Genomic DNA, 11,314 nt, shown 5'->3' with positions numbered 1-11,314 from the left:
GTAGCTCCCCCAAATCCCCCAAATCCCCTTCCACAACCCCCTAGCCCCCCCAAATCCCCCTTAGCCCCCCGTTACCGGTGAGGCCGAGGGCCTGCAGCTCCCCCCACAGCACCCCCACTTTCTTGCGCAGCCCCCGGCAGCCCCCCAAAAGCCGCCGCAACGCGGGGGGGTCGCCCCCCCGGCACCCCAAAACCTGCGGGGACGGGTGGCGGGGGGGGGTCGGCCTGGGGAGGGGGGGCCGTGTCCCCCCAAAATCCTCCGCTCCTCCTGCTGGGGTTCCGCACACCCCCCGGCCCCCCAAAATAACCCCGGTGCCCCCAAAATACACCCCCGGCCCCCCCCCCAAAATACACCCCCAAACAGCCCCCAGCACTCCAAAATACCCCCCGGCCTCCCCAAATAGCCCCCAGCACCCCAAAATACCCCCCAGACCCCCCAAATATACCCCCAGCCCCCCCCAAACAGCCCCCGGCACCCCAAAATACCCCCCAGGCCCCCCCAAATATACCCCCAGCCCCCTGAAATACCCCCCCAGCCCCTTCAAATACACCCGGTCCCCCCAAATACACCCCCAGCCCCCCCAAATACACTCCCAAACAGCCCCCGGCACCCCAAAATACCCCCCCAGCTCACCCCAAATACACCCCCAGCCCCCCAAAATACACCCCCAGCCCCCCCAAACAGCCCCTGGCTCCCCAATATACCCCCCAGCCCCCTGAAATACCCCCCAGTCCCCCCCAATACTCCCCCGGCCCCCCAAATACCCCCCCAAACAGCCCCCAGCACCCCAAAATACCCCCCAGCCCCCCCAAATACACCCATAGCCCCCTGAAATACCCCCCCAAATACCCCCCAACCCGCCCCAAACAGCCCCTGACACCCCAAAATACCCCCCAGCCCCTCCTAGGCAGCCCCTGGCACCCCAAAATATACCCCAGCCCCCCCAAACAGCCCCTGGCTCCCCAATATACCCCCCACCCCCCCAAACAGCCGTCAGCCCCCCCCAGCACCCCCAAATATGCCCCCAGCCCCCCAGATACCCCCTTAGCCCCCCCAAATACCCCCAAGCCCCCCCAGTACCTCCCAAATATGCCCCCAGTCCCCCCAAATACCCCATTAGCCCCCCCAACCTCCCCAAATACCCCCCAAAAATGCCCCCAGCACCCCCAAATCCCCCCTCAGCCCCCCCAAAATACCCGTTACGTGCAAGAAAGCTTTTATCACATGCCTTGACTTTGAGAGATTCTCTCTAGAGGGCAAAGTGGATGGGCTCAAGAGTATAAGGCTCATCGTTCGGAAGGCTTTTGTTAAATGAACTTTATCTCGCTTTTCCATAAAAACTTGATTGAATTTACTTGGAAGCAACTGTTCATACCAGTGTGAATGTTCATATGGGTGCTTTTATTTCACTTCTAGGTCTCCTGTAGAAAGACTTATCAGCCTTTTTGGTTTTGTTGCATGTCCTTACTTTGATTCTCACTCTGTATGCTAGTAAGCTGACTTTCCAGTTACGCTCGCGATAGGCTTGTTAAACTTACCTAATTGTGACTTCATTCTGTAATAACTTCCGTGCTAGTAGGCACATTAATATTAATTATTAAATTAATTATTAACATTATTAAATAATAAATATTATTAAATAATTACTAAATAATAAAATACTTGAATTAATCAAATCAATTAATATTAATTAATTAACAACTAATTAATATTAAGTAACATTAATATTAAGTAACATTAATATCAATATTAATTAATGATAATTACCCAGGCATGGGGCCGCTGCTGGGACCATCCTGGCTGACCCCCCACTCCAGCCAGGGAGCAACCGAAGATATTAATTAATTAATATTAATGTGACCTGCATCAGAAGAATGCCCCAAAAAACGAGTAGACGGAGAAGAGGTAAGGAGAGGGGGGACTAGGCCAGGGAGTATGTGAAGTAGAATTAATTATTGATGTACAACAAATGACATCACTGAGAAGAAATGCATATATACATCCCCAGTGGATTCAGGAATCTAAATTTAAGCATAATGATAGTTTTCCTAGGATGTAGGTATGAGAAATTGTCTGGAATATACTGTATAGCTATTAAACAATATTTTTTTTCCAAGATCTGGCACTAGTGACTGTTTCTGGTCTGGTGGCAGGGTCTCTAAATACGACTGTACTTGGATATTACTGCACTGACCAACGGCTGAATGAACTGACTTATTTGGAAGCGGTTCTTAATTCAGAAAAAAAAAATAAAATCTCAGAATGAAGTGGATATGAATCTTATAAATTTTAAAGTATGAGCTAATCTGGTTCTGCCAGATGATTTTTGAATGCATATCGATAGGTTTGCTGCTGTAGAAATCAGCAGCCTACTCCATAGGTTGTCCACTGCTGACAGGACAGTGTGGAGTTGCTTGTTAAATCTTGTTTTTGTGGAAGCTTTCGATTAATGCTTGATTTGTTTTATTGCTATACATAACTCTCCTTAAAAAGCTGTTTGTGTGGCTTGACCTCTGATTTGAGGCAGAAAGAACAACTAGAAAAAACTCAATTTTGACACTTGTAAAGAATCAACTTGCAGAACTGTTACCTACTATTGAATATTGAATATTACTATTGAATATTTCAAGTACAGATTTCAAGGTTTGGGTAGTCAGACTTTTTGCGAGACTTGAGATTGCCGTGCGGTAACGCTAGTCTTGTCTAAATGTTTTAAGAATGGCCACTAATACGCTTAATGTGTTGACTGAAAGCTGGACTCAAATAGGAGGGTAATTTTACTAATTATATATATATGAGGGTAATTATACTAATTTTTAGTATCACAATTATTCTGGGCCTGTGTATTCTGTTCTTCTAGTGAACTGGCCAGGATTCGGCAAAGATGGGGGCAATCCAGAAGATGTCGGCAGCAGTTCTACAGAAAATGTAATTTTGAAGGGGTTTTACTAACTGGAAAGCTGAATGGACTGTTCCAGTGCCCAGACGACCTCACACAAATACTCTACGTGTTTGTTGATGTAAACAAAAATAGGCTTTTTAGTTTATTTCAGTCTTCATTTCCCAAATATATCCTTGTAAGAGTTATCCTTATTAGTCTTTTTAAAAGTCTTAACTATCACTAGCTGAAACAGCTTTGGAAAAAGCCCCAAAACCCAGCCTGTCCTGTGACTTGGATTCAGAATGAGTGTAAACAGGTTCACTAGTGACAGGTTAACAGGTTAACTAGGTTAACAGGTTAACTAGTGTTAACTAGCTAACAGGTTAACTAGTCGCTGCAAGCATGCCATGTTTCAAAGTGTACGTGAACTCGCTCGTATCCATTTGTGCTTTCCTAGTGCACGTGCATATATCGTTCTTATCTTAAATTATTTTCCCATTTGGCACATACGCTCCTGTGCACCTATCGCGATGGTACTCAGCTTTCTCAGCGAGTAGCTTTCCTCTGCCTAACACAGCTGTGCACGACACAAGTATCGCCTCCCATGGAGATGCGTTAATAATTTAAATATTGAAGAAAATGCAGCAGAGGATGCTACCGAGGTATGGAGAAGATAAACGTGTCCCTTGCCATTGTATCTGATTTTTGTCTTAAGACTGCTGCAGCACGAGACTTGACGGCATTTTTTTGGGTAGTAAAGCTACACTCAGAACACGTGGCTGAAGATGGACTTAAATGTCGCGATAGCCAAGGCTGACGTGACACTGCTACCCACCTGCAAGGTACAGTCTTGAAAGCAGTCGGAATGCAGATTTCAGGTTTTTCAGATTTTCAGGTTTCAGATAAAGCCTGAAAGCTGTCTACGTGATTCCATCAAAATTTGTCATAGTCTGAAGGTCTGGTTCTGTGAACTGGGAATACTGCTTACCCAGTTAAGTGCATTTGGGTTTTTTTGAGGGCTGGGGAGAAATCCTGATCACATGAAGCAAATGTTATGCTATCTCTCTATTGTAATTTCTTTAGAATTTGGTGTTTTTGTAAATGAAGTTCGATGTTTTTCCAGAGAATTTTTGTAGGTACTGTAAAATACTGTCTTCCAAAAAGAAATTTAAGACCTTCAGTCTCTTTTTTTTTTTTTTTTTAATAAACATGGGATCTGCTCAAAAACCACGAACAACTAAAACAAATGTAAGGTTGGGGGGGGGGGCAGTCCCACAAAAAATATGTTTTACAAAATGATAACATCATGGTAGAGTAAATTTGAGGAGACTAGGCACACTGCTTTCCTGCTTCTAGTATTTCCAGGTTTGGAATTAACACCCTCTGCAAGACTGTAGCTTGCAAACTGCATTGACAGCAGAAGTCCCAGTTTGCTGTGCGGACAAGAGATACCCCTGAATTCTTTTACAATTAGTTGCTTGGCTTCAACAGCGCTTCTGAGCTCTGATCATCTTAAGCATCCACCTAAAATCCTAGTGACAAGACCCAAGAGGCATGGAACGATCTTGTGAGGTCCTCGTTCTCCAGCATTCCCCCTACTGCTAGTGTTCGAAACTTGTGGAGAAAGCATGACTACGACCATATACTTACTTTTTTCCTTATTACCTCTAGCTTCCAGCTTGCTTCGAGTGCAATTTATCTCTTAGAAAATTTGCCTTAGTGGGTTGGAGAGGTTGTCTTCTTCCTTCTCCCCTCCAAAAACCCCAAAACTTCAGAGTGCAAGGCTTAGGTTTACTCGCAGGTTAAAATTAAGAAACAGAATCCGTGTAACTTCAGTGGCTTTTAGCAGAGCCACACCTTGAGTTTGTAAAATGGTGACCTTGGTTTTGTGACCTGTGTTAAAACCATGGTATTTAAATACATGGTATTTAAATAATAATAATATTTAATACCATGGTATTTAAATACTGTCAAGTCTGTGTACTAGTTACAGTAGGTATACAACTTCAGCACCTGCGTAAATAAAAATCCATCAGGAATTTGAAGGAATTAAAGCTGAAGTAAGTGATAAGATAAACAGCAAAGCAAATGTGAAAAATAAGTGTTTTGTAATAGTCTACAACCCGGTGATATCACCATGCTTTTAAACAAATTCTGCCACTTGAGTATCCCAAGGCTGTTAAAAATCTTGCCCTTAACCTCTAGATCAGCATTTATGCAACTAGTCTCAAACTAACCTAGCTAATTGATATCAAAATATATGCCTTTACATGGATTTGTTTATTTTTTTTTTACTTGTGCTTTGCAGAATTATCTTTTGATTGCTCTTACCTTTTTTTTTTGTTTGTTTGTTTGTTTTTGTTCCTCTCACTCTTAGGGTGTTAAGAAGAAGTTCAGGAAGAAGTTAGGTGACTAGTTTCACGGACTTGATCCAGCATAGGTGAGATGACGTGCTTTACTTTTTAATATACCCTGACTCAATGCTTATATACTTTAATATACCCTGACTCAACGCTTGGCCCAGTGCAGAGCGACGTCCCTGTTCTGGAGTTTCCCTGGCTATTGCAGAAGTTTGATACTGCCCCAGGACTATGCAGCTTAGATTATTTTAAATAAAGTTCAAACTGCAACAGTTCAACTGAAATATTTTCCTTTGTTTACGGAGCAAGTGCTGTGTCAAAGAGATTGAAAGAAAAGTGACTCGTGCATAAAGACTCGATGAGGGAGACTCTTTGATACCAGATTTCTGCAAACTTTGCTGTTTCTATCTGATTTATTAGCTGGTTGCGGTGTGTGCGGCTCGGAGGTCCAGGTGGCAGGGGTGAGGGATGCACGATCAATCAATCGATCAACATATATTAACTCCTTAAAGAGGAGCAGCTCGGGGTTGAAATTGTGTACAGTTAGCAACTTGGAGCAAGACGTTCCATTGCGGGAATTAACGTCTCCTGTGGTTTTACTCGTTAGGTCGAAGCAAAGAAGTGGTTCGTGTGACGTCACCTCCGCTTCTGCTGTTGCGATGGATGTCCCTGTAGAACCTAGAAAGTCATAGAAGACTTTTTGCCTTAACGAGTCAAAAACCAAGGGCAAAAAAAAAAATGTATCTTGAAACTGTTAATCTTGACTTTGACTTGGGGAGGGAGAAGGCTTATTAATACTGCCTTTACGTAACACTGGAGTGCCCAAAGCCCTATATTCGGGAGCAAAGCTTCATTTCTGGGCTCCATAGAAGAACCAATAGGTTGCCTTCTCGATTAGGGTCCAAAGCATCATGTGTAGCTTCTAGCCCCTCCTTTTTAGTGCCCAAAGCCTCATGTTTAGGGCAGAAATACTCCTTTTTAGGGTCCAAACCTGTCGTTTGTTACCCATAGCCTTTTTTTAGGGCCCACATATTCATTTTTTGGCTCTAAACCCTTATTTTAAGGTGCAGAAAGCCTTTTTCTAGAGAGCAGCCTCCTTTTAATGGTCCAAAGGCTCAGGTTTAGTTTCCAAAGTCTCCGGTTTAGAGGCCAAAGATGCATTTTGAGTGTCCAAAACCTCATTTATAGATTCCGAGTCCCTCTTTTAAGTTCCAAAGACTCGCTAGCTGACGTAGCATCAGCAAGGCTCTCTCTAATGGTCTTGGTCCATCTCACGATCTCGGTATGGGTGTGACTGTAGCAGTGTCGCGGTCTTTTTACTGCAATCGGTGCCTGTAACGGTATCTATAGGGGTACCTCCATGCTGAATTGTACCTGTACCTGCGTCTGTACTGGTATCTGGATGTGTGTGTCTTCAATTGCATTTGGATCAGTACCTGGATGTTTAACGGCACCTCTATCCGTAATGGGATTAGGAGCTGTAGTTGTAGGTGTAACGGAGCGTGTGCTTGTGTGTGTGACAATCCTTGTATCTGCAATGCGGAAAGTGACGGTGTCTGACTGTATCTATAATTGTACGTATTTACGGCTGTATCCGCAATGGAAAGCGTGTGCGTCTTTAGCGATAACGGTGCCTGTGTGCTGGTTTTAGCTGGGACAGAGTTAATTTTAATCGTGGGAGCCTGTATGGTGCTACGTTTTGGATGTGATCTGACAACAGCGCTGATAACACAGGGATGTTTTACATAACACAGGGATGTTTTACGTATCGCTGAGCAGTTCTCGCCTAGTGAGCATCGAGGCCTTTTCTGCTTTTCATAATTTGAAAAGCAAGCAGGCATGGGGTGCACAAGAGGTTGGGAGGGGACACAGCTGGGACTGCTGACCCCAGAGGACCAAAGGGATAGTCCAGACCATAGGATGTTGTGCTCAGAAATCAAATTGGGGAGGTGGGGGGGGGGGTGTGTGGGAAGAATGGCAGGGGGCTGCTGGTTCTCAGGGACTGGCTGAGCATCCAGCGGTGGTGAGCAATTGGGATTTTTTTGCATCACGTACTTTTCTTGGTTTGGGTTGGGTATTTTTGTGCGTGTGTGGGTGTTCCCCCTTATTCTTATTAAATTGTCTTTATCTCAACTCAAATATTTTTGTACTTTAACCCTCCCAATTCTCTCCCTATTCCATTGCAGGTTGGGAAGTGATCGAGCAGCTGTGTGATGCTGAGCTGCCTACTGGAGTTAAACCCAATGTGAGGCTCAAAGGGTTGGACCAGAGTGTACTAGAGGGAACCTATAATTATTACCTCTCTTGAAGAGTTGCTGGTCGTGATGTTGACTTCTCTGTTCTCGACATTGCTTTATCCGATCTGTGCCATGCTCCCTTTTTTGCTGTGCTGCGTAGCAGTTGGTGGTGTTTTGCCTGGAAGAATTAGGATAAAAGCAGTGGCCTCGATCCTGTTTTGGTATTTGGGCCCTGCCTTGATGCCTTGCCTGTATTTTGGGAACCACCTTACAGAGACACTTCACAATTACATTTTTTCCCTTTTCTCTTCCAAGAGCCAATCAGTGGAGGAAAGAGAAGGACACCTTCCCCTTTTTCTCCTGTGAGGTAGGTATTTTCTCTCTTCTTCCAATAACTTTTCAGTATCGCGAGCATCCTTGGGTGAGTCAAATACTCCTCTTCGTACTTCTTAGGAATATCGTTTCTGCTTTTTCAAAGGTTAAGCAGCTCTTTCGAGAGATCAGCGCTGGGATATGACCCAAGGCAGTGCAGTATTAGGTGGCAAGGGACACGGAAGAATTTGGGCAGGTACCCGGAATGGTTGTCACCTCTGGGACTTCACCCCCGCACAAGTGTGGGATCCTAATGAAGTGACAGAATGTTTGAAAAGAGCATGCCCTGGCCCTGGCTATGCCAAAGAGACACAAGTTGTCGCACTGTTTGGGGACCTGGCCTGTGCCTCCAGAGCACTATTCGTGACTATTTAGCACCCTGAAGGAGAAGAGAGGGTCTCTGGATCTGAAGACACACCAACAGACGTTGTGGCTAAACCGGAGAGCCAGCCCCCAACTCTATCAGGTGCCCCTACAGTGTATTTTTCCAAATTAATGTGTATTTTTCCAAATTAATGTGTATTTTTTTAATGTGGAAAAATACACCAGCTGAGTGTGAAGGAAAGGGATCCCTTCCAAGAAGATCACGCAGGTGACCAAGTCAAGTGGACCACTGCTGAGGGACAGATCCAGTATCTGAGGGAATTAGCTGGGAATTAGACAAACACCATTGCCTTGAACATACCCACTTCAGCGCCTGACTCCTTCTGTTACTGATTTGTCATTGATTTGTTATTAGTTAGAATTAATCATATTCAATTTTAATATTTTAGCAAAATTATATGTATGTTGTATTTTATACGTCTAACCACCAACCAGTACCTGCTGTGAAATCCCCTGTATAGCCCTGTACCAAGGCCGGACAAATTGGCTCAAATCGTCTAGTAGGAACATTTAGAACTTAGATAACAAGATAAAAGAAATTAAAATCTGATTATAAAAGAGTTTGGTTTGACTAAGAAGTAGAAAATTGTGAAGCATAAGTATGGGAGTGTTAAGTTTGAAATGTAGCCTTAGGAACTTAGGAGCTTAGAAAATGTAGAATGTGTAACCATAAGAATTTAAGTATTGTTCAAAATCACTTAACCACAGAAGTTTTGACAAAGATTAGGAGTCTTGTAGTTTTAAATTGTTTATTTTATTTTATATTATTATTTATGTATCGTATATATGTTTATATTATTTTAATTGTTTTAAAAGCCAAGGAAACCGTTATGGACACCAGCTTGCTGCTTGGAAACACCTGAGAGGTCAAGAAGCGGATGAGTGAGGAAGACTGTGAAAGACCACCAGAGACCTTCACTGCGCCTGCGTAAAGGACATTGACATATGCTAATGATTTCCCGGAAATCTGATGAATATGTGTACCCTTTCTTGGAAATCTAATGAATATGCATGAATTAGTTTTAATATAAGGTGTATTGTTTTGGTGTCAGGTGTGCGTGGTTCGTGAGAGGACTCGCCCGCGCACCCGGCCGTCAATAAAGAAGTGTCTGCTTATCGACACTAAATTGGGGTTGATAAGTTCTTCATTCCGAGTTTTTCGGTAACAAGGATGCAGCAGGGATGCGCTGGGGGACCCTCGCTGCCAGACGGGAGAACGTCCGAGAGGATTTTGGGGTGAGGAGCGGGGAAAAGCGTCCCTTCTCCTGAGCGGAGGGCGAGCGGCGAGCTCGACGGAGGGCTGCCGCGCCGTGGCCATCAGCTTGGAGCGGAGCTGCTCATTGCTTTCCACCAAAGGGGAGGTTTTGGGGAGCTCCTTCCCCAGGGGTCCCCAAAATCTGGACTGTGGGGAGGCTGGACGGGGCTGGGGGCTGTCCCGAGAGCCCTGCCTGAGGATTCCACCAGGCTCAAGGGACAAGGTGGCTGCCAGGTCCTGTGTAGGGTTTTGGGTTTATTTCCGCGGGGCCCAGACGATAGACCACCAATATGATGATTAAAGCCGCCAATTTATTGAGCTTAGCCGATTATTTTTATACAATTCTCTAAGTTGTTTAGAAACTCTGATTGGTTGCTGCACGCGAGCATCTGGTGTCCACGCGCACAAACGTAAACAGTGATTGGTTACATCGGTACTGTCCACGCGCACAAACGTAAGATAAAGTTAGTTATACCCGCTTTGTACACGCACATAAACACAGGACATAATTGGCTGTATTAATTAGAGCATGCAAGACTTGTCTTGGTCCAATGGGTCGAGATAAGCCCCTGAATTGAGGTTGTTTGTGCCAAGTTCCCTTTATCATGGAACGTGCACCTGTGTTTTTTAATTGGGATCTTTCTTTTTCTATCTTCTTGTTTAGTCTGTTCAAAGCCTTCTGGAATGCTCTTGTGACCATGAGCTACTTTTAGGCCTGAGAACTAAGTTCCCTATAACTGAACCCTACAGTCCTGGTCCTGGGGCTGCCCAGAGTATCAAGGCTCCTGTGGGCAGGGCTCGGTCCCCTCCAAAGTGGGACCATTCCGAGCTTTCTCCGGGAGCTCCACAGCCACGGCAGGGTTTTTCCCAGCATCCGTCATCCCCGGGGCGAGGAGCTCGCCAAGAGTCCATGAGCTGTCTAGCCTGGAGCCTGGGACCTCTTTTCCTTATTTTCCAGAGACCGTGGCTGTCTGGGGAGCTGGGTCCGATGACACGCTGGGACGGCTGAAGCTGGACTGATGTGCGGAAAACAGACTCCACCATCAGTGAGATTGTAAAGTCGGGATGTTTATTCAGCGCTGGGCAGCACGGGGGGTAGTCCCACCAAAGTCGTGCGCGCCTAATTGTGCAGGTTAAGTACATCGTTCTACATACATATTCATTAGATTTCCGAGAAATGTTATACATACTCATTAGTTTTCCGGGAAACTATTAGCATATGCAAATGTCTTTTACGCAGGCGTTTTGAAGGTCTCTGGTGGTCTTCAGGAGTCCTCTGGTGGTCTTCCATAGTCTTCCTCACTTGTCCGCTATTTGACCCTCCTCAGGTGATTCTGCGCAGTATGGTCTTTTACATGTTTTGATACATCAGTGCTCGTTAGTGCTCTTATTATCTAAGTTCTCATTAGTGGTGTAAAACCATATGGTTAGTTTAAGCTAAATTATCTACAAGGACGAGAACAAAGGCAGGAGTTCTTCTCTTTTCTGGCCCTATCTATTCAAGCAAGGTCTCTACTTGTGCCTTCTTAACAAGATCGTAAATACATCAAACATTTAATTAAGTTTTGTGATTGTTCATGGTTCCTTCTTGCTCATCACTCCCAAGTACCAGTCCCTGACAGGCTTAATCCTTGACGAACACCAGTCTTTGGTATGTAAAGTTACAGAGAGACAATCATTAAGCAATTAGCAGTTTGTTCTCTATATCAGGACAAAGTGGCATCCCGGTCCCCCTCACCCTGTAGGGCTTCAGTCTTCCCTGAGGAACGATCCTTCCCTGACCATCACAGCAGCACTCGGACCACCTCGTGGACCCGGAGCAGCT

The 11,314-nt window shown here is 44.9% G+C and overlaps 1 long non-coding RNA gene across 2 annotated transcripts; it reads left to right on the top strand.

The window, feature by feature from the left end:
• Positions 1 to 1,415: 1,415 nt before the first annotated feature.
• Positions 1,416 to 9,421, top strand: LOC142038548 (uncharacterized). 2 transcript variants are annotated; one of them, XR_012652593.1, is made up of 7 exons: positions 1,416 to 1,491; positions 1,772 to 1,905; positions 2,861 to 2,928; positions 5,259 to 5,321; positions 7,428 to 7,486; positions 7,794 to 7,845; positions 9,051 to 9,421. It is a non-coding gene; the product is annotated as an uncharacterized LOC142038548 (long non-coding RNA). The 2 variants fall into 2 exon arrangements; XR_012652592.1 differs by having other exon boundaries at positions 7,428 to 7,845.
• Positions 9,422 to 11,314: the final 1,893 nt, after the last annotated feature.

This window comes from Buteo buteo, chromosome 13 (assembly GCF_964188355.1).
Source record: "Buteo buteo chromosome 13, bButBut1.hap1.1, whole genome shotgun sequence".
Lineage (NCBI taxonomy): Eukaryota > Metazoa > Chordata > Aves > Accipitriformes > Accipitridae > Buteo > Buteo buteo.
The sequence above is the reverse complement of the archived record's forward strand: the minus strand, read 5'-3'. Positions and strand labels throughout refer to the sequence as shown.